Source organism: Saimiri boliviensis, chromosome 12 (assembly GCF_048565385.1).
Source record: "Saimiri boliviensis isolate mSaiBol1 chromosome 12, mSaiBol1.pri, whole genome shotgun sequence".
NCBI classification, from domain to species: Eukaryota; Metazoa; Chordata; class Mammalia; order Primates; family Cebidae; genus Saimiri; species Saimiri boliviensis.
In genome coordinates this window covers 89775846-89800150 of record NC_133460.1, presented here as the reverse complement: position 1 = coordinate 89800150, position 24305 = coordinate 89775846, and the positions used below count along the sequence as shown (strand labels likewise).

At 40.1% G+C, this 24305-nt stretch overlaps 1 protein-coding gene across 1 annotated transcript in view; it reads right to left on the bottom strand.

Annotated features, from left to right (window-relative positions):
- The window catches only part of SORCS3 (sortilin related VPS10 domain containing receptor 3), a 616572-nt gene that overhangs the window by 222986 nt on the left and 369281 nt on the right, over positions 1 to 24305 (bottom strand). The window lies entirely within an intron of this gene.

Sequence of the window (24305 nt, the reverse complement as noted above, 5' to 3'; positions counted from 1 at the left end):
GAAGTGAGGAGAACGTTAAGTCTCCAGGAACCACTGCTGAGCATGAATACAGATGTTTTCCCTGCACCATCCCAGTACCAGAGTGCCCAACACAACCAAGCAGGCATTTATTTTATCCAGCTAAAAAGGTAGGAATAGGACTGTGCCATGCTTATCATGGTAGCTTCTAGCATCAAGTGTGTTCTCAATATACATCCAATTAACTGATATTTTTGAGCAGAGTATAAATCCACTTCTGATGGCCGTCATTGTCTCCATTAGGAGCAAATCCTTTAGTATAATTATGTCTTCTTTTTTCTTCAAATTCCAATTAAAACAATTCAGCAATACTTATTCTAAAATGATTTATTATACAATTCTTACATGTAGGACACTCAGAGTCATGAAGACAAGAAGAGGCAGATTCTGTGCTCCCAGGAAAAATGAGACATACATATAAAAATGCTCATCAGCTGATACATGAGCCAATATTACATGCAAAATAGTGTGCTTTTACTTTCATTTCTTACTGTTCCTATAGCTCATCTAAATGAAATGGAACTCTTCAATGCTACCAAAAAGACCAGGCTCATTTACACTTCTGTTTTTGCAAGATGGCAAGGCTAGGCCACTCTAATAATTATTCCATGTTCGCTTATTTTTTGGAGGTAGAGTCTGACCTCTTTATAACATCTTAGGGATGGGCCAGCATCCCTGTAAGTGACTAAGAGTATTGGGTGTATTTTCAATTGAATATCTAGAAGTAAAATATCTGATTCTAACTGCCAACGGAATAGTAACAACAACAATGATAATCCCACCATATTGTTCTTTCATATACATTTGAGCCTTACAACAATCCTGAAAGGAAGGTAGGGCAGTTATTATTACCTTAAATCCCTGCTCTTAAGCATTCTGCAATCTGCCCAGACAGAGTTAATCACTGCTTCCATGGTGCCACCACTGTATTTACTGTCTGCTTCTAAGAAGTTGTTCATAGTAATCCATGTCAAAGGGAAAACTGGGGCAAGGGCCAAAGTTCTAGACGTTGACAGATGGGAAAGATTAACAGGGGTAGAAATTAAACAATGAGGCCTCCTGGAAAAATGTTTTGAGCCAGGCCGTGAGACAACAGGAGCAAAGGTGCCAATACAGCCTAGTGTTGGAGGTTAGCTCTGAGAGTACCTTTAAGAAAAAGAAGTGATGTGAGGACTGTTGTTGTCCAAAAGTGGTAGCTACTGTCTGTCTGTCCTTCCATCTCCCTGTCTCTCTTTCTGTCCCTCTGCTCATCTATTAATGGATATTTCTGTATCTATCTGTATCTGTATTTATATTGGGAGGTAGGGAAAAGGAGCAGGTTTATAAGGACCAGATCATCCCATTGGGAAGAATATATCCATATATTTTATTGCAAAGACTAAGTTTTTCATGAAGAGTTTTAAAAAATGGATCACTCTCCTTCCTATGGCAGGTACCTGAGGGACAGATGCTTAGACTTAAGACATGTTTTCCAATTAAGTATAAAAGAGAATTTGGATGGAATCTTCTCGAACCCAAAGTTCAGAATCTGCCAACCCTGATTCCAAACATAGCAAAGTACTAAATTCTTTCAACAAAATCCAGCATGATTGTGTCTTCCTCTGCTGCAAACTCTTGAGACACGCCAGGTAAAAGCCACGAGAGTCACACTGACACTGTTAGAGTCTCCATCCTCCAGGGAAATCAGTTCCATCATGGAGGAGCTGGTGGTGGCAGCACTCTTGCTGGGTCACCCTTCAGAACAGTATGGCTCCTGTCCTCTCACGCTCTTTCCAACATAAAGAGGGCGAGAGGGCCACTGCTGATCTCCTCATTCAGGCCTTTTCCACCTCCTGCCTCCCCTATCTCTGGTTTTGCTTTTTCAGCTCTTCAGTTTGACTGATGAAAAAAAAATTGAATTGAATTACTTGCCTGGAGGCTGATTGAGATGAACAGAAAGAGCGGGTTCCTATTCATTAAGGGCTTTGAGTTAGCTACCTTGTCTCTTAATCTGCAGTAAGTTGCTGAGTCTGAAATGTATTTTATTCTACCATGAGTTGGATCTCAAAAACCTCTCCATTTACACATCCACTTCTTCATTTAATCACTTATTCATTCCCTAAAAGTATATCAAACAACTACTAAGCTTCAGGAACTGAACTAAGAGCTGGGGTTACAAAGGTCAAAAATGCCATGATGAGGGAATCAGGAATGCATGCAATTATTATACTGCCATGCGAAGTATGCCTTGACATTAATACCAGTTATTTTTGCAATGGCAAGACTATGGGCAATTAGCATTTTCTCCTTTTCATCCTCTAGATTCTTTAAATTATTATCAACAAATATTACTTTTGTAATTATAAAATTATAGGTCTAAAATTAAAATGAAAAAAACACATGTCAACATTTAATAGTAAGTTTTAGAAGATTTAATGATACTAAAATTCTCATGACATTATTAATTTCAAAAAGTTATAAAACATGTATTTACTGATATTGATATTAAAGCATTATAAAAACTTGAAACATATTAAAAGGAAATATGCCAAAATATTAGCAGTGGTTTATCTCTGAATTGTGAGATTATGGTTAATTTATATATTTTTGAAAATTTCCATCATTTTCAGATGTTTTAACAATAAATATTATATTTCAATAGTAACATAAGCCTATATTTTATTCTATTTATATTTTTGTGACAGTAAATTTCTAATTATAATGTGTATATTATATTTCTCTCTCAAATGACCTTTTAAAAGGCTATGAATTAAAGTTGTATTTTTTATGAGGAAACTAGAATTAGACAAAGCAATATTAAATTTTCCAAAAATAAGAAAATGTTACAGAAATTATCATGGATCGTGTTGAATCCTTCCTTAGACAGGCACTGCATCAGTTCACAGGAGGTTTACGTAGTCCTGCATGGCTGCAACCCAACATGCTTCGTGCAACATTAAAATAAAGTGTTTTCCAAACAATGAACATCTTTAAAAACATTCCTTGTTTATGCAGTTAAATAAATGAGGCCATGTTCTCTTCCATATCCTGCCACATCCTGCCTTCTCCGGTAAAGATGTCCCTCCTACATTACCAGAGACCAATCGAGATCCTCTCCTTTCCCTTCTTCCACTATATGTCATGGCCACATATCTCTTTGGGCCACAAGCACAAATTCAGCAGCAACAAACACAGAGCGAGGACTAAATGAATCATCGGAACAGCTGTAAAATATGAAAGAACACACTCTTTTCCTTATTGATTCAGTAATTAGTTCCCTAATTACATTGGCCTGCCAGAGAAATGCATCTGATAGCTGAAGAACTAGAGAGGCAATTTAATCAATAGAATATTCCACAGGAAGAACAAAAGATTGTACCTGGAAAGCCTAACTTCAAAGATTAACAGGAGAACACAGGAGAATCACAGGCATTATTATGCGTTGAATTTGCGTCCCTCAGGAAAGACATATTAAAGTCCCAGCCCCCAGATCTCATAATGTAACCTTACTTGGAAATAAGTTATTTGGACATGTTATCAAGTTAAAATGAGGGTGGTAGGGTGGGCCCTAATCCAATATGACTGGTGTCCTCATAAGGAGAAATGTAGGCTCATAAGCAGGCAGGCAGGCAGGGAATCCTAGGTAAAGACACACAAGGAGAACACCATGTGAAGATGGAGCATTAGAGTGATGCAGCTACAAGCCAAGGATGACTTAAAACATGTTATCTAAATCAGCAACCACCAGAAGCTAGAAAGAGGTAAGGAAGGTTTCCGCTACATGTTTCAGAGGGAGCATAGCCCCCGCCTACTAATATCTTGATTTTGGAATTCTAGCCTCCAGAACTCTGAGACAATATATTTCTGTTCTTTCAAGTCACCAAGTTCATGGGACTTTGTCACAGCAGCTCTAGGAAACTGACATGGGCATCTCATACCCCCTGCCAGGACTAGGCAGCCTGGAGAGAGAAAGCAATGACAGAGATGCTACATTTCTCTGTGGCTTCCCTGTCACTACCTACGCATTTAGTTGTAAAACTAGAATCTAATATCTGTGGCTGGAAGTTAAACCCTCATTTGCCTACATTTCTTCGTCCTATGCATTTTCATCATGCCCCAGGATACTTTCTAAGAAATGTGAATTTATAATGATCACATGAGGGTGACTAGACTTAGTCAGAAGAGGCAACAAAATGTGACTTTACGGGATCTTTCGGTGTTCAGGCCAGTTTCTCTTGAGCCAGTGTATCTCCCAGGTAGAGGTGAAAGGATGGGCTGAAATAAACTCTCTTCATAGGAAAGCCAAACTTAATGTATAACTGTCCTGATTCTTCATTCAAAACTTGAGTTTAGGTAATATTCTGCTGTATTGTGCTCGTGATGATCTTTGTCTTTCAAATAAAATGAGGCTGGTTCTCTTTAAAATGAGTTCTCTGCCTCTCTTTCCTTGGAGGCACAAGTGTAGTGTAGGAAAGCTTGGCTGGACTATGCGGAGCTGCAGGGAGAATCCCTTAGTTTGTGGTGGCATTTGTAATAGACAGGGAAGAAATCAGAGTCTCACAGCAGCAAGGAGTCCTTTCCAACCTACGTCTTCAGTTCCTTCCTCAGAAAATTTCCCATGAACCTGTTTCTTGATAACTGGTGGGGAGATTTCTAAGCTCTGGGTACACAGGCAAGAACTTCCACCTCCAGCTGCCACCTTTCTTTGCCCTCAGGAGATATAAGGCATCTATAGCATAAACGTGTTTATTTTAAAAAGACATGCTATTCCCCAAGCTATGCCATCCTGTTGCAAAAGGCAACATTTTTCTTCCCTGTTTAAAATTTCTAGCCATCAAGGTTTTATCTCTCTCCAGTATTTTATTATCCATTCCTTTATTTAACAGATATTAATCCAATGTCAATTAAGAACCAAGCACTATTCTAGGTGGGGTTTAGAATACCTCAATGAAAAAAAAAAAAAAAAAAAAAAAAAAACCAGAGAAAAATCTCTGCCCTCAGGGATCTTACACTGTAGTGATCAATAACTCAAATATCCTCAAGTCCACAGTATTCACACATGAGGGAGATGTAAAAGAAAAAATAGTGTTGTTATTTGAATTCTTTTTTTTTTTTTTTTTTTTTGAAAGAGAGAGAGTTTTGCTCTTGCTGCCCAGGCTGGAGTGCAATGGAACAATCTCAGCTTGCCACAGCCTCTGTCTCCCAGGCTCAAGCGATTCTCCTGTGTCAGCCTCCAGAGTAGCTGGGATTACAAGCATGCGCCACCATGCCCAGCTAATTTTTTATTTTTAGTAGAGATGGGATTTCTCCATGTGGGTCAGGCTGGTCTTGAACTCCTGACTTCAGGAGATCTGCCCACCTCAACCTCCCAAAGCGCTGGGATTATAGGCATGAACCACTGCACCAGGCCCTGTTATTTGAATTCTTTAGACCCAGGTTCATTTTGCTGGCATTTAACACTGTTACCCAAGAAGATGATTTTCTCCACTTTTATTGGAACTCTTGGCCTTGCAGGGCTATCTTCTATTTTTCTGCTTTCAACAGATACACAGGCTCAAAAAATGTTTCACTTTCCTCTCAATTCTAAAAGCCACAGTGCCAACGTGACAATGCTTGGCAGGTGACATGTCACCACACTGCTGGGTAGAAATAAGGAAGCCAGCAAGCCCAGGCTCCTTTAAAACATTGGCTGAGCTATCCCTTAGCTGATGAGGAGAGCTGAACTGGTGTTAAAACTAGATTCAAGGGAACACGAAAATTCAGGATTTTGTGTGAATCTTCTCATTTTCCAATTTTGGCAACATATTCAAAACTTTGAAATGTATTGCATGGCAAAAAAGACATTTATTGATCCAGATACAGCCAAATACCACCTGAAAGCCACCAATTTGTGACCTAAATTTTAGCATAGATGTACACCTATCTGAAGGAGAGGCTGGACTATTTGACCTTGAAGTAGGGTTGCCAGATTTAGCAAATAAAAATACAAAACACCAGGGCCAGGTGCAGTGGCTCACGCCTATAATCCTAGCACTTTGGGAGGCCAAGGCAGGCAGATCACAATGTTAAGAGATTGAGACTATCCTAGCCAACATGGTGAAACCCCATCTCTACTACAAATGCAAAAACTACCTGGGCATGGTGGCGTGTGCCTGTATTTCTAGCTATTTGGGAGGCTGAAGCAGGAGAATTGCTTGAATTCGGGAGGCAGAGGTTGGGTTGAGCTGAGATCATGCCACTGCACCCCAGCCTGGCAACAGAGTAACAAGCAATGTCTCAAAAAATAATAATAATACAGAACACCAGATAATATGAATTTCGGAAAAATATATACTTTCATATAAGTATGTTTGGTGTTTATATATATATATATATATATATATATATATATATCTTTTAAAAATCTATCAGAAATTCAAATTTACATGGGTGTCCTATGTTTTATCTGGCAACCCTACCTTGAAGGCTTATCTGAGACTCGACTATAAATATATCCCCATACATTATGCTTCTTTTTCTCTTTGATGTTAGGTACTTCCAAGTGAATAAAAATATCCTGAAATCATTATAAATTACTTTTTATAGTCAATCAACTCAAATTGTTTTACTCATTCATTTATTTCTTTTGCTTGAGACAGAGTCTTGCTCTGTTTTCCAGGCTGGAATGTAACGGCATGATCTCGGCTCACTGCAACCTCTACCTCCCAGGTTCAAGCAATTCTCCTGCCTCAGCCTCCCAAGTAGCTGAGATTACATGCACCCACCACCACATCTGGCTAAGTTTTGTATTTTTAGTAGAGATGGGGTTTGACCATGTTGGCCAGGCTGGTCTTGAACTCTGACTTCAGGTGATCGCCTGCCTCAGCCTCCCAAAGTGCTGGGATTACACATATGAGCCACTGCTCCCAGCCAGTTTCATATTAATTAAGCACCCAGCATGAGCAAGGCTCAGTGCCAAAGTATGATGATACAAAGGTGAGCAGCACAAAGTTCCAGGATCTCCAGAAACTCAAAACTTAGATGGGCAGACAGACATATCAACAGGTAAGTACAGCACAGGGAGACCTGTGCCAACAGAGATAGAGGAGCATGGACAACTCAAAGGAAGGAGTGATCAGTTCCTCTGGATTGGGCGCACGTCCACGAGCTGAGTCATGATGGATAAGCCAGAGCTGGCCTGAAGGATGTGTCCTCCCCCAAAATTGTGGCTAAGAGAGGTGAAAAATCCTTGTCATTAGGAAAGAGTTTGGAAACCTAACAGAAACATTATCTCATCCTCCTACAAAAATACAATTCACTTGGCCCTGGATCAGTGTGCATTGGTCTGCCACATCTTAAAGAGAAAAAGAGCAGAAGTGGAAAAGGATCCAAACAAGGTCATCTAAAGAATTCAAGGAGAAGTGAAAGAGACAACTCCATGAAAATGTGGATATTAAGTACAAAATCAGGGCTTTAAAATGAGCTGTGAGAACAAAGGCTATAAAAGCAGAACAATGTAGGTAGATGCCACTTATTTTTCAAATTTCAACACATCTCCACTTGAAGTCTGAAACAGGCAATGTTATAATACCAAAAATGAAAGAGTACATTGCAAGTAAATTCATAAAAATTCCTATAAAAACTTGGTGGCCAGGCTCAGTGGCTCACACCTGTAATCCCAGCACTTTGGGAGGCCAAGGCAGGCAGATCACATGGTCAGGAGTTCAAGACTAGCCTGGCCAATATGGTGAAACCCCATCTCTACTAAAAACACAAAAAATAGCTGTGTGTGGTGGCGGGCACCTGTAGTCTCAGCTACTCAGGAGGCTGAGGCAGGAGAATCACTTCAACCTGTGAAGCTGAGGTTGCAGTGAGCCAAGATTGCACCACTGAACTCCAACCTGTGTGACAGAGCAAGACTCCATCTTGCAGGGGGAGGGGGAAACTTGGTGAAAAGGGTATGGTATTTTATAAACAGTATCAAAACAAAACAAAATTTTAAAAGACATTTTAAGACTCACAGCTTCTCAAAGTTTTCCATCAAAGCATCTCCAACAGCCAGACAGAACACAGCATCCCCCAGGGAATCTGGGGACTTAATCTTAAACACAGGGGCAAATATGTTTAGGTCTCTAAAAAAAATCTCACCTTAAAATTCCATGGATATTTTGTAATCCATTCTATACTCCATCTATGCTCAAAATACATTTCTTCATAAATCTTCAGTTAAAGCAGACCCTCTAGAAAAACACTCTGCATTACACTCCCTTTTTACCACTGACCCCCAGGAGTGTGTTTTTGAGCCCCAATTTGAGAAGGAGGGAGCCAGTGACAACAAGATCACTGATGCATAATTAGGGAGCAGTGATATCCTCATGATAGGGAGCAGGTACTAATGCTTGGGTTGACTCATTTAATTGCCTCAAGTGTGTTTTGTGCAGGGTGACTACAAGAGGGAACCGTGGTCATTTCTAGACTTGATATGAAGAGATAACTGTATGGGCAGTGTTTCCATTTAAGTCTCCTTAATTATAATGAACAAGGGAGAGGGAAAGAAACATAGTCAGACAGTGTCATGCTTGCAATAAAGCAATTCTAGTAGACTCTATCAGTTAATAGGGCCGCCTTATTTTTGCCATGGTTTTGTATGATTCTTCAGGTTTATCCTTCTGACTTTGCCTCCAATTTCACAGGACACTTGTATCTTTGGATGATCAAGCCTTCTGTTTCCCAAGTCAGTGTCTTCCTCTCTGGAAGACATGCTTACGCCCCTCAAGATCCATTTGAGATCATAGATGAGGCTTGCCCCACAGACCCCAGTGCCTACACTTTAATAAAATAGAGTGATTTCCTCCAGTCAAGCATGCAGAAACTGGCTTATACTGACACTGACGTTTACACTCTGTCCAATGAGCGGCACCATGCTCATCTCTCACCTGCCTTTTCCTCCAAGATTTCTCCTCCCCACTTACTTTCCACATTCCAGTTACATTGGTTCCCTTTTCATTTCTCAAACATGCCATGAACTCTCTAGTCTCAGGGCTTTTGCACGTGATACTCCCTCTATCTAGAACACTCTTCTTCCCCTGGGACTTCCTCCTATTTTCATGTGTGTACTGAACTCCTACTCACATGTCAGGCATCACTGGAAATAACACACTTCCTCAGAGAAATCCTCTTTGGTCACTTCCCACCCCAGACAGCACCAGGTCCATTGTCATCTGCTCTCATGGCTCTTATTCCACAACATTCATCAAAGCATGAAAACATACATTTGTATAATTTCATGATCAATATATCTCGTCTTTCTAGATAGTGGGAATTCGCTCTTTAATAACCTCAAGTGCTTAATACTGTGCCAGGTACGGAAGAGCAGATGCTCAATGAATATTTGCCGAATGAACACATAAATATCCCTTTTCAGATCTTTTAAAGGTCTGTTCTTTCCACCTGAAAAACAAATCCTCCTTCCTTTTCCAAATTTGTGTAAGTTCTATCCTTCTCTCGAAATTTGTTCTAATTCTCTTTTCCATGAAGCCATCCTTAGCCAAAAAAGGGTAAGAGTACAATACCAAAAACTATGAACCACTTCAAAAAGAAACTGAAAAACCCATTATTTATAGGAAGTCAGTGAGAGAGAAACAGTATCCTACAAACACCTCTCTTTTTTCATATTTAATGCCAGTGTCCAATTAGCTTCTAATAACAGGCTTCTCTTACTGCTCTCTAATCGTTTCGATGTAACTCATTCAAACATTGACCTACTCATCCATTTACCTGCGCATCAAAACTCCAGGCTATCTCTTCAAGTAGATTAGAAGTTCCTAGATGAGAGGAATCCCATCCAAAATCTAAATCTCCCAAAAGAAACTGACACTGAGCTGCTTAACAACATAGGATCAGAGAATCATAAACTTTTATAATTGAGCACGGCCTTAGCGATGACCTGGACAGTTCTTTTCACACATAGAGAATCTAAAGACCAGAGAATCTAAGTGACTTTCCTAGGTCACACAGCTAGTCAGCTGCAGAACTGGAATTCAAACCCAAGGGCCCTGACTCCCATTCAATGCTCTTTTTATTATACCATACTATCTTTTGTGTTACCTGCTTGCTGTTGCAAGAAAAACAAATTAATATAACCACACAGGAATAATGTCTCATTTCAGTATGCTGTGCATGAAGGACACTGTACCTTGAATTTGTCTAGCACCTTTATTTACAAATCATTTCCACAATTCATTTTATCCTCTTTATACTGAAGAGCACTTTCTGAGCTAATAGTCACGTCAGACAACCATACAAACAATTTACATAGTATTTACTGAAGTCCGTTTTTTGTCTCCGCAGTCAATTCCCTCAACTATTTCCCTCTGCAATCAGATTCTATTCATTTTATATGTTGCAATTCAGAAATGTCTCATATTAAGCCATACCCTTTGAACACAAAACTGATATTCTGCTATGAGCCAATGCTCCCACATTCCCTCATTACCCTCTACCTGTGTTTTCTCTTTCTCTCAGGATTTTACTTTCACATTATTCACTATTGTTAACATCTACTTTATTGCCTGCTTTCCTGGCCTCCTTGCTGTGTTCAATTTGTCCTTAATTATTTTCCAGGTTCAGATTTGTTTTTTCTTCTCAAAGGCCTGAATCTAAAAGAGGTAAGAAGAACCTAAATCTCTTAGTTTTAGGTCATGTATTTATTTAAATTACTATCTCTAAGTATCAAAATAATAATAGCTACCTTCAACTGGGAAGAAATGAAAACTTTGCTATTCCTACCACATGAAATGCCATTTGAAACATAATTCCAGGGAGACATTTAAATATGCTCATAATTTTAGTATTAGTAGTAGCCCAGAAAATCTGAGAGTTCATTCAAATTCAAAATATTATAGGAAAAAAAATGGGTACTTCAAAGGCTAGTCTTTCAGAGGAGTAAAAAAGGAAAGAAATTCACATATATGGAGGGTTTTCCCTGACAGGCATTTCTATACATGTTGTAGTGTTTACTGTAGTGTTTAACTGACATAAAATCCACACCACTGATGGTGATTTCTGTCCATACTTCCTGAAGTAGGATACTGAGGTTCCATGGGTGTTATGAACTTGCTCAAAATCTCAAAGTAAATTTCAGGATATCTGATTCTAAAAGCAATGCTAATCCCAAAACCCCTGGCTGCCACTGAGAAACATTTTTAAGGAAACAATCTGAATTGTTGAGGAAGCACAAAACTATACGCCAGGGAAAAACCATAGAAACTTGTTCTAGTTGGTAGAGAAGACTGAGTAAGGAGGAAAGGTGTTGATAATTGTTTTCAGGTGTAGGAAAAGGTTGAGAGGACAATGAGACATTCTTCCATGTAGCATTGGAGGGCAGAAGTAGAACCAAAATGAGAAATCTATGCAGAAGCAAATGTTGGCTTGATGTAAAGAAATAATATCCTCATGATAATATCCTCGCTGAGGCTGGAAGGAGCTGCCTCACACAGCAGCAATTTCTCTAGGGAGTAATGTGATGTGTTTCAGCAGAAGATGGATGACCACTTTAATTAAGGGGACATTATCAGGAAATTAAAGTATCAGCTAGGGTTCAAAACAATGAATTCTTAGGTCCTTTTAGATATATAATTTTTGATTCTTCATCCAAAAGCAATAATTCTAGAAATGGAACCCAAGGGAATATTCACTACTGATGCTCCCTAAACTTTTGTAAAACAAAAATATATGTTTTGCGTGTGTTTTTGTTTTGTTTTGTTTGTTTGTTTTTTGAGACTGAGACTTGCTTTTGTCACCCAAACTGGAGCACAATTTCTCAATCTCGGCTCACTGCAACCTCTGCCTCCCAGGTTCAAGCAATCCTCCTGACTCAGCCTCCAGAGTAGCTGGGATTACAGGCCCCCCACCACCACCACGCGTGGCTAATTTTTTGTGTGTCTTTAGTAGAGACGGGGTTTCACCATGTTGGCTGGGCTGGTCTCAAACTCCTAACCTCAGCTGACCCACCCACCTCAGTCTCCCAAAGTGCTGGGATTACAAGCATGAGCCATCATGCCCAGTCAAACATACATGTTTTAATTAAAAGTACTTGATTGTTGTAGAAAAGGCCCAGGTCTCTGTGTGACGGTCTTTGGTAGATTTATTCACCCTCCCTGTATCTAAGACCTTTGTAAAAAGAGATCCTCAAGCCAGGTGCAGTGGCTCACACCTATAGTCCCAATACTTTGGGAGGCCGAAGTGAGCAGATCACCTGAGGTCAGGAGTTCAAGACCAGCTTGACTAACATGGGAAAACCTCATCACTACTACAAATACAAAAATTAGTTGGGTATGGTGATGCACGTCTGTAATCTCAGATACTTGGGAGGCTGAGGCAAGAGAATCCCTTGAACCCAGGAGGCAGAGGTTGCAGTGAGCCGAGATCGCACCATTGCACTCCAGCCTGGGCAACAAGAGCAAAACTCCATCTCAACAACAACAGAAAAGGATCTTCAACATCTTCTTCGGAAAGCTAGAATTTCTTTCCTCACCTCCTAAGTCTAGAGATTGTCCTCATTCCTTGTTGGCATCAGAATTGAATGTAAATGACAGTTTCCCAGTTTTGTGCAGAAGCCTTGGACACTTCCAAACTTTCAGAATGTTGTGAGCATTAGGTAAGCACAGCCATGCTAGCCTGCTGTAGGTAAAAGGCCATATGGAAGAGAACCCAGATATCCCAGCTGAGACCATCTCAGACCAGCATGCAATCAACTTATCCAAATGTAAGAGAGCCCAGCCAAGATCAGAAGAGCTGCCTCTTAACCACAGTTAATAAGCACAGGAGTGAATCTAGTTGAGACGAAAAACATTACCCATATACGTGGGAGCTATAATGAATGTTTACTGTTTTAAAATCATTAAGTTTGGGGGGAATTGGTTATACAGCGTTAGCTAGCTGATACACAGGTCAGATCCAAGTCCTAGCTTCAGCAATGAGCTAACTGGGCTGTTTTGAAGAATACTTTAAATTCCTCAATCTCAGTCGTAGAATGAAGGGCTCTACGCCAAAATAGCAGCTCTCAAATTTCAAAGTTATCCAGATACCTTGTTAAAGATGTACATTCCAGTCTCCCCTCTAGAAAATCCAATTCAGTGGGTCAGGACCAGAATCCAGATGTCTGCATTTTAACAAGCTCCCAGATGATTTTAATGCAAATGGGTAAGAAGGGAGAAACTCTTTTCAGATAATTCTTGAGGAAGCCTGGATATTTATGACTAAGCTCATCCCCCTGTCTTCAGCTAACCTCTACCCCTATATCAAAGGGGGATGACAGCTGAGTATTTGAAGCTTCTTAGAAGGGAGTGTCATAAACTTCTTCTAGGACTCATTAAAGAAGAGTACCTTGGCCTTAAGACAGAGATCTTTTGACTCCTGGGAGCCCACTCCCAGCTTCATCAGAGAAACCATGGCCTTGACAAAGGAGATTGGAAGACTGTTTTTACTCAAAACCATTCTAACTGCCAATGCTGAAAACAATTAGACAGCAAAAAGCACAGCCTCAGCTAAAATGCAGACTAACAGCTGGACTGTATCCCCTGAAAGTACAATTCATTTATTACAAAGATAATTAGGTTTCCCTCTAGATACAAAAGGGATATGGTCTGTGCATTAAGCAAAGAAGATTTACTGAGGCTGGCCAATTCCTACCCAAAGCCCTCAAATCATGCTTGTCCTTGGATTTTAAAATGGGGTGAGAAAGAAACTTGGGTTCGGACAGGAAGAAAGCATCTGCTTTGAGATTCTTCTGCCCATGGCTTTAAGGATCCAAATCAGTGGTTCTCAACTCTGCATCAGAATTACCTTGGAGTTGTGATTCATTATTTATATTCATACCTGAGACCCACCCCAGAAAAATTAAATCAGACCTCTAGGAATAGAATACCTGGCCAGAGGTAGTTTTAAAGTTCCCCAAGTGATTCTAATGCATAGGCAGGGTTGAGTAGCCTTAATTTAAAGCAGAAGTTGGACAACTATGACCCACTTGTTTTTGCAAAGATAGTTTGATCAGAACATAGTCAAACCTTCATTTAGAGTTGAGTTGTTGTGGCAGAAATCTGATGGCCAGTAAGCCTAAAATATTCACTTATCCAGTCCTTTACAGGAAAAGTTTGCTGACTCCTGCTCTTAGGTACCAATCTGGAGAACTCGTTAAGGGCTGCGACTGGAAATTTATCCTGAGTGCCTACTGGCTTGGTTTGGCATCTCCTTGACCTCTACCACCAGGAGCCCAAAGCACATAACAACAATAAGAACTAATGTCTAAGAAATACTTATTATGTAGCAGGTACTAGGTTAGGTGGTTGCATCATCTCGGTTAATCCCCACAACCATCCTGTGAAGGATGTTTGGTTACCCTCATTTTATGGAACAAAAAAAATAAAGCTTTAGAGAGTACTAAGTCCAAATACACAGACTAAATGTGGAAGTCGGATTCAAACCAGACTGTTTGGTTTCATGGTCCATGTGCTCAAACACCACACCCACCAAGATTCACAAGGTGGGTATATGAAGAGCCAGACCCAGACTGTCTGTGATCTTGAGTGGGCAACTTCGAAGGGAGTGGGCGAAGAAGCTGCTAATAATACTTACTTTGCAAGGACATGGCAAGAGTAGAGATCAGCAAGATGACTAATAAAATTAAAGCCCTAGGAAACTTACTTTGTCAATTTCTTTCTCTGAGACATTTTTGAATATATTTCATTCCTCTGTTCATCCATTTGATCATTCAATAATTGAGTTAGCACCTTCTATGAGCTAGGCATGGTTCTAGGTGCGGAGAAAACAGAAGAGAGTAAGAATCTGGGAAAACACAGGTTACTGATCCCTGACTCCATGGAGTTCACATGGTAGTCAGAGAAACGGGCAATAAGAAAACCTACTTATATATACATAAGTAAGCAAATACACACACACAATTGAGTCTCATTATTTGTGGTAATTATGATCTATAAAGTCACTGCAAAAAGTGATTTAGCGAACAATACTGACTATTGTTCCTAGGGGAAATACAAGGAAATCTGTGAGTCTCTGGTCACAACAATTTTATAAAAGCAATCAATATGCAACCTTGTTTTAGGTGTGTTTCTGTTTAAAGATACCTTTTTAAGTATATATATAGTGATTGATTAACACTGAACTCACGCCAACAGGAAGGAAGCTGCTCTAGCACATGTGTTTCGCCATAAGGTACATCACAGTCTCCTTGTGCTCAGGAACACTAGGAAGCCCTTCCACACCATGTCCTGGGGCCATTTTAAACAGGGAGATTACCAACATAAAGCACAAAAATGCAAAAGATGTGGCACAAAACGGACCATAAAAAGGACACTGGTGGACAGCATCAGAGTGGAAACCAGAAGGCAGAGTGTGATGGACAGTGTCAGAACGGAAACCAGAAGGCAGAGCGTTGCTTGTCGAATGTCAGCTGAGTATGTGTCCATCGTGTGGCTCACATTTTTTGTCACTCTCTGCATGTCTGTGAATGACCATGAAAACATGGTGAGTATAGATGTTAGGCTTACAAATAAACTGCTGCACGTAGGCACAGTCGGAAACAGGGAATTGCAAACAATGAGGATTCACTCATTATTGGATAATATCATGTAGCGGTAACTGCTATGAAGAAAATTAAAGTAGAGAAAGTGGATAGAGCACATCAGTGGTACTTTTTTTATGGTGCATTGACATTTTGTACTTGCATAAGTTTATTGGGTACAAAGTGATATTATGATCCATGAATACAATGTGGAAGAATTAACTCAAGCTAATTTTCATAAAGTCCAGTGGCATTGTTTTTAAGAAAGCCAGAGAAGACCACTCTGAGGAACTACCATTTGAGCAGAAACCTGAAGGAAATGAAAGAGCAGGCTGGGCGCAGTGGCTCATGCTTGTAATCCCAGCACTTCAGGAGGCCAAGGCCAGTGGATCATGAGGTCAGGAGTTAGAGACCAGCCTGGCCAATATGGTGAAATCCCATCTCTACTAAAAATACAAAAAATTAGCTGGGCATGGTGGTGGGCACCTGTAGTCCCAGCTGCTCAGGAGGCTGAGGCAAGAGATTACTTGAATTTGGGAGGCGGAGGTTGCAGTGAGCCAAGATCAAGCCACTGTACGCCAGCCTGGGAGACAGAGCAAGACTCTATCTCAAAACAAACAAAAAAAAACTAGTAAATGAAAGAGCAGGTGATGTGGACATCTGAAGGAAGAGTCACACAGGATGGAAGGCAGAAGTGGGTGCTTCCACAGTGTCTTAAGGAACAGTACAGGCCAATGTGACTGGAGCAGACAGAGCAGGAGGGAAGTACAAGAGGTAAGGTTAGAGAGAAAGATGGTGACAAGATCATGTCAAAGGCAGGTTTTACCTGGACAGGGTCTGGGGGTTTCTGTACAATTTCAACTTTTATTTTAGATTCAGAAGGTACATGTGCAGATTTAAAAGGATATACTGTGTGATGCTAAGGTTTGGGGTGCAATTGAAGCCATCACCCAAGCAGTGAGCATCGTGTCCAATAGGTAACCTTTTACCCCTTCGTCCCCTTTCTTCCCCTCCCACTTCTTGTAGTATGTATTTTTCCCCTTCTGTGTCCATGAGTCCCCAGTGTTTAGCTCCAATTTGTAAGTGAGAACACATGGTATTTGGTTTTGCGTTCCTGCCTTAATTCACTTAGGATAATGGTCTCCAACTGCATTCCATGTTGCTGCAAAGGACATGATTTAATTCTTTTTACAGCTGTCTCATATTCCATGGTGTATATGTACCCCATTTTCTTTTTCCAGTCTGCAGTTGATGGCCATCTAGGTTGATTCATGTCTGTGCTGAGCTGTGCTGTGATGAACATACAAGTGCATGTGTCCTTTTGGTAGAACAATTTATTGTCCTTTGGGTACATACCTAGTAATGGGATTGCTGGGTCAGATGGTAATTCTATTTTGCTTCCTTTCATGCATCAAGGAAGTCTACTGATGCATTTAAAAGAGAAGACTACCACAGTCTGATTTAGTAACTGTAAAGATCACGGGCAGCTCATGGAGCAAAACGTGGGGAACCCACACAGCAGAGCAGCAAGTCTAGAGAAGACTGGTTGTCCAGGATAGAGGGCAGGTGGCTTGGACTAGTGTGTTAGGGGTGGAATTAGGGATGTGGAAGGATTTGCAAAATATTCCGGAGGTAACACCAGTAAGATGTGGTAACAGAAATGGTTCTGAGGTCTAAGGGAAAAAGAGGAGTCACAGATAGCTCTGAGATTTTGGGCCCCATTGACTAAGTAGTGGAGGAGAACAAGAGAACTGATCATGTCCAGGATATTTTTTGAAGGTAGAAGTGACAATTTGCTGCTGTACTGAAGATGAGTTTGAGAGAAAGAGTCAAAGATGACTTCCAGATTTTGAGCCAGCAGAAAGGGGTGTCACTTACTTTAACTTAAATCTGGGAGAGTAATGAGTTGTGAGGGTGTCAAGAATTGCATGCATTAACTTGTTCTTCATGGGGGGGTGTGTGTGTGTGTGTTTGTGTGTGTGTGTGTGTGTGTGTGTGTATGAGAGAGAGAGAGAAAGAAAGAAGACATAATTATAAAGCAGTACAGGCATCAGTTATTAATTCAATATTTACAAATTGTCTATTATGTGTGCTCTGCTAAGGGCTGGGGATAAGGTAGAAACAAAACACAACTTCCCTGGAGGAACCTGAAGTACTCGGGGAAACAGACAACCAAACAGGTGACTAGTAAAAGAAAAAAACTCTCAATGCAAGTTCTGAAGCTAGAAAATGCCAGGCAATGTTCAAGGTTTCATAGAAAGAGCACTAGAGTGAGATCCAAAAATTCCAGTCTATAGAAACTCCAATTTCTCTGAAGAAAGACATGAAAAAGTATAATAGTATGGCCTCAAACACACAGTCAAAAATTTTCAGCTCAGGTGATTCAGCTGATGATTAAATTGCTTCTAGAATCTCCTTGGGAAGAAAGGGTTGTGAGAAACCTAACCAGGCAGCCCCATAGCCACCATAAATGTAATGCCACATAAATGCCTCATTGCTCAAAGGACAGCCCACAACTATCAGGACCTGTCTCTCCTCCCAACATTCATTCATTCTACCAGCTGATGTTGCCTCCAGATGTGTTTGTTGCTTTTAAAGCATAACCAAGGGCCAACAGAGCTAAAAGGCCTTATGCAAGGGAACTGCCTCCACAAAAAAAAAAAAAAAAAAAAAAAAAAAAAAAAAAAAAAAAAAAAAAAAAAAAAAAAAAAAAAAAAAAAAAACACACAAATTCCTCCAAGGTTTGAGCAAGGGCAAAACAGCTCTCTTGAGGAATATCTCTGTTGAAAGCAGGGTACTTTTTCCTCTGAGTTTGTTTCTACCTTTCTCTCTGGTCCCAGCACTGGCAGAGATGAAACTAAGAAATGAGACACAATCCTTTCCCTTAGTTCCCTTGGTACAGCAGCTAGAGGCCAGCATTCTCAAAAAGAACTCACTATAGAAATTCAAGAGGGAAATAAACAAAGAGTATAAAATCTGTAAAATCGTTCCACTTACAAAGCAGAGGTTTGTAACCTTACAATAGCTAAGAAATGTTACTTACCAGGCACAGAGGCCTGTTTTGTTATACATTCTGTCTGAAAGCTTCAACCCAGGAAAACACCTTTGTTTAATTCTTAAGCAGGCAGCTGGTGCACATGCGTACATGTATATGTATAAAATAATGAGGCTTGCTTTGCTGTCTCCATTCTGGACGATCACTGAAGTGAAAACTCTAGTCGAGTGGCTGTTTGGAGGGTAATGAGTGGGGATTGGGGCTGTGGAAGCCTCCTTTGGCAAAAAAAAAAAATGCAAAATTCATATGCCTTCAAACATGTAACAGTAAAGACATGGGTTAGGCAAAGATCTGATCTCTTCTTCTTCATTTCCCTTTCCCTATTCTCTTCCTATTTGAGGGCTGTGGGTTCCCATGCAATCAATGCTGGAGTTCTTTTCTAAAGCTAATAACCCTGACAGATGGGCCTACATCCTTGTCTGACTGCACAGTGACCCCACACCTCTCCAATGTTGGCAGCATGACACCTCAAAGAACAGTGAGAGACAAAACTCAAATGCACTCCTAGCTATTTTAATGGACATGAGAACAAAAATAAGTGTGCACCACCATTTGAAGAAAACCAGTAAGGTCACCCACAAAGTCACAGTAGGGTCCATGGAATTTACTCTCACCCACGGTTTACTTTTGTGTTATTCAATATCACAAACAATACAGCGTGAAGCACATATAGCTACAGATGCCTCCTCCCATCACTTTCTTTTTTTGACATGAACATTATTGCACAAAGAACACTGAACACTGACAGTGTTTCCATGACAAAGTCAAATTACAAAGATAAACATAATTAGGCTGGGAAAGGAAAGGCTGGCTTCTCCTTGGACCAGTGCCTTCCCATCTCCTTGGCTGCATGAGTAAGTGAATTGGAACTACTCTGCATTTGAGCTTGCCCTCCCGTTTCCAACTGGATTTTATGGTTTGATAATTTCGTACTACTTGTCTCCCCACCATCCTATCCCCATCCAGATTCATAATTTGCCAGGAAATTTAGAAGTTATTTTCCATTTCTTCCTCACTGTATTGCTCAGCAACCACAGAAATGCCTGGAGCTGATTTTCCAACGCCCCCCACCACTGTCCCCAGGCAAGGAGCACAAGTTTCTATTGGACCCATCATTTGGATGTGCTCACTCTCTGTGGCATGATTTATAGAAAGGCAGCCTCAATTACAATTTCTCTTACTCCTTGCATTGACTAAAATGCTGAAAATACAGAATTGCCAAGATGGCACGGTACACAGCCTGCGACTCAAACAGCTTACTGCCGACAGCCCCAAGCAAAAAAAGAAAAAACCAACAACAACAACCAAAAAAAAAAAAAAAAAAACCCCACCGCTCTGCCAAGAACAATCGCTCACTCCATCAGTGCCAAAGATGGGAAGACCAGGGTATGTTTCCCTAATTCAGAAAGGAGGCTCCCACCACAGCTCTCCACCCTCCAACCAACATTGGGAACTCTCCGCTCTCTTCCTTCTGGCTAGGAGCTTAGAGGCAGTCATTGCCATGGGCCAAGCAGTTTCAGGAGCAGCAGCCAGCAGACAGGAATCGGGGGATTAAAGAATAAATCTGCGTATGTGCTTCTATTTCCAGCCCTTGTTTACACACAGTCATAAAAAAATGAAGCCAGTAACTGAAATGAAAATAAATAGACCCATCTATCTGTGGGCTTTGGTTTCACTTAATTCTATGGATTTGAGACTGGTGAGAACTCTAAAATCATGCCATCTCACCAAACCAGAGAGTTTGTGGGAACAGCCTACCCTAGTGGCATATAGCCACATTCTCCTATCAGAAGGTGAGCCTGGGAAGAGGCAGATAGTGGGAAAGGTACCTTGACATTAGCTGGTAGAGTGAGGAGCATATTAAAACCAGGTTACCCTTGAATTACTCTCTGCAAACCTCTCATTCTTTTTTTATTTTAATCCTATTTCTTCTCAAGCCCTTTTCATTATACCATAGCCTTAGTGATCATCATGGCACCTTAGAAAGTCCTGTTTTAAAACTCCATGTCTGGAAAAGGTGCTCAGAGTATGTAACACATTTTGGGCTTACCAGGTCTACTTCCAATCGAGGTGCTCACAGTCACAGTAACGGTATCCTTTCCCCACACTCCCAGTGTGCCCCACAATCACATTCTGGGTAAAAGTTCAAAGAAGTCATCTCTTGACAACTGGGATACATTTTTATTGTCCTAATAACTTAAACTGAGAATTTTTTTTTAATTAATATTTTTAGGAGAAATTTTAGGCTTATAAAATGAATGGAAAGTAAACAGAGAGTTCCCATATACCCTGTCACCCCACATATTTGTAAAATTGATGAGCCAGTGTTGATACATTATTAACTAAAAGACTATAGTTTGCATTAGGGTTTACTTTTTTGTCTCGTACATTCACACAGGTTTTGATAAAGGAATGACATGTAGCCGCCACTATACTATGATGTGGAATAGTTTCACTGCCCTAAAAAATTTCCATGCTCTGCCTATTTATCCCTCCTTCCCCACAATCCCTGGAAGCTACTGATGTTGTTACTGTATCCACAGTTTTGCTTTTTCCAAAATGTCGTAGTTGGAATAATACATTATGTGGCAGCTTCAGATTGACTTCTTTCACTTAGCAATAAGCATTTTAAGTTTCCTTTGGTTCTTTTCATGGAAGAACTACTTTTGTGTTTGGTTGGTTGCTAGAACGGAAAGCTTGTAAGCACAGGGCTGGAAGTAGCAGCTTTTAAAATTGTAAAACTTCTCTCTGAACTTTCTCCTCTCTCAACTGCAAGCTCCAAAGCAGAATGGAGACAGCATGAGAAAACAGATGAAAGCTTGCAACTTCCTGGTACTTGAAAAGGTAAAATCACAGAGATTGATTTTATATTATGCAGTGTGTATTTATAAATGGGTCATGTGAGTCACCCAAAATTATCCCATCGCAGGGAACATTATTACAATTACTAGTTGTTCGAGTTATTCATTATTAAAATTGGAATGTGTCAGAGTTCAGGTAGAGAAAGAGTGCTTGAACTCTAAAAGGGCAAAGAAAAGATATACATCCTATTGACTGGTTAATAACATTTTAGTTTATGCTGCAGTTTGAATGTGTCCCCCAGAAAACATGTGTTGGAAACTTAATCCCCAGTGCAATAGTGTTGGGAGGTGGGGTCTAAGGGGAGGTGTCTGGTTCATAAGGGTTCCACTCTCATGAATGGATTAATATAGACCATAAAAGAGTTTGAGGCTGAGAGTTTGATTTCTTGCTCCCTCTTGCCCTCTCTTGGCCCTTCCACCATGGAATGATGCCACAAGAAGGCCCTCTCCAGATGCTGGCCCCTCAGTCTTGGACTTTCCAGCAGCTAGAACCATGAGACAATAAATTTGTTTATAATAAACTACCCAGCCTCGGGTATTCTGTCATAGCAGCATAAATCAAACTAAGAAAGTGTACATACATGCTGATGGCTCAAGTGCCCGCCAATGGGTGCCATCTGAGACTCTAGCAATGGCTAGGCTTTGTGCAATGAATTTGGACATGCGGATGTCTAAAACACACACTCTGAACATTGCAGTATACAATCTCCAGGAGGAGGGTGATGCTTGCAATAATTACTACAAAGTTAGATATTATGTACTAGGGCCAAGGATATAGATGATGAGTATCATGGGGACTCAAAGAAGGGAAATACTTTCTGACTAGGTGACATGTGATGTGGTATCTCTCCACAGATGGCAGAAAGTCCTTCATAAACAGTGGCACAGTAACAGCACAGTATAAAGTAAGTAGAGGTGATGGTGAGAATCAGCTACTTATTTATTTGTTTATTGATTAATTGGTACAGAATTCTCAATATTGTGATCCATGGGTCAAATCCAGCTTTTATTATTTGTCTGTGATAATTTTTTGGAGAAAGGAGAGTTGTTTTGGTTTATTTATTTTTATTTTGCTGAAATAGTATTTTAATGAGTTTAAATATCTTTAGGCAGAAAATGTGCTAATTTACCATAGTGTAAAACTATTCCTGCTTATATAATCTTACTATCCCCAATGTCCATCTGACATAAACCTGGTGTAGAGGGTTTGCACAGAGAATAAGATGACACATCTATGTCACATAGATGTGTGACACATCTATGATGCAAACTGTGAAGGGATTGAACTGTAAGTTTGTATGTTTGTAGTTTATCCTGACAGCAAAGTAGAGCCAACAAAGAAGACTGGGTAAGTTCATTTGGAATAAACTATTTTATGTGGTCAATATTTATGAGGCTCTTAACTTAAAAGACCTTCTTTCCATAAAGAACAAACCCCACGTCTTGGATGTCCAGTGACCGGTATATGGACAGCCCTATGGATACCAATTACAGAGCCAGAAAACTTCCTGATGCGTAACATGACCACAGCCACTAGGGCTTAGAAATGAGGCAATGGATTTCCTAGACAGGGAAAACAGGCACTGCTTTAGTCACTTGGGTTAAGTAAAGCCACAAAGCATTGGAGCTCTAAGGCCTTAAAATTCAAATGTAAATAGCTGATGCTTCTGAAAAATTCATGGAATGGAAGGAAAGAGAAGTGAATGCATTTCTATGGAAATCAGCGGCCTTTTAATACAGAAGAGAATCATCTACAACATTAGTCAAGAAAAATGAGCCCCTGCAACAAGCTAATCTTTAATTTAGCCTAATTGCATTTTCTTTATTTATTCACTTATTCACCTATTTAACAAATGCCTATTGATGGTCTTCTATGTGCAAGGTATTGTGATGGAAGAGTCACGCTGATGAAATGACAAATTCTCTCCAACATGATTCTTAAGTGAAAATACAAAATATGCATAACAGAACATGGTAGAATAATTGCTTACCAAAAGATCTGTGGCACATAGGAGACACTTGATAAATGGCCACTCTTAACTGATTAGATGAAAGGAAGAGAGAAATGTTGAGCTCCAGAAGGGTGTGATCAATTTCACTGGTGACTGAAGGAAGCCTTGTGGAAAAGTGGCATTTGATCATGGAAATACGTTAGCATGTGAGTTGTAGAGGTCAGAGAAGAAATGGAAAGAGGAAGGCTAGCAAATGTTTATAGAAAATAGAACATGAAGTATATGAAGAGAAGTGGAAATGCTAGGTGGGATCTAGACTGAGAGACACAAATGCCAACCTGAAGTATGGGCAATGGAGAACAACTGGCCATTCTCCTATGTGGAATGACATGCTATACAATATAAACTAGCACAAACTGATTTAATGACATTAAGCAATGGTCATATTCTTTCTTCAGTTCTATCTAAAATGAGCAAAGAGTGGAAATGGCTTCTGAAGAATGGTCAGATATGGGGTTTTGTAGAAATTTTAATCTGGTGTTAGTACATAAAGAAGCTTCAATGGAAGGGACAAAGAGGGACATTTGAAAAATTAGGAAGCCACTAGAGGTGTTGTCAAATAAAGTTAAAAACTGATGTGATAACAATTAAAATATAAGAAAGTGAAGACAGTGATAGGACAGCAAGATAAAATTTCAACATGGAAGACAAGGAAGAGATGGAAGTCTGAAGATTGAGTGACAGGAAGAACGGCTAGGGCATTGACATACTAGGGAAGATGAGAAAAAAAATCAGATTGCAGTTTAGCGGATGATGTGGAAAGATTTTAAAAATATTTCATTAGTGTAATCAAGAATACCTGTTTGAGAGAGAAAGGTAAT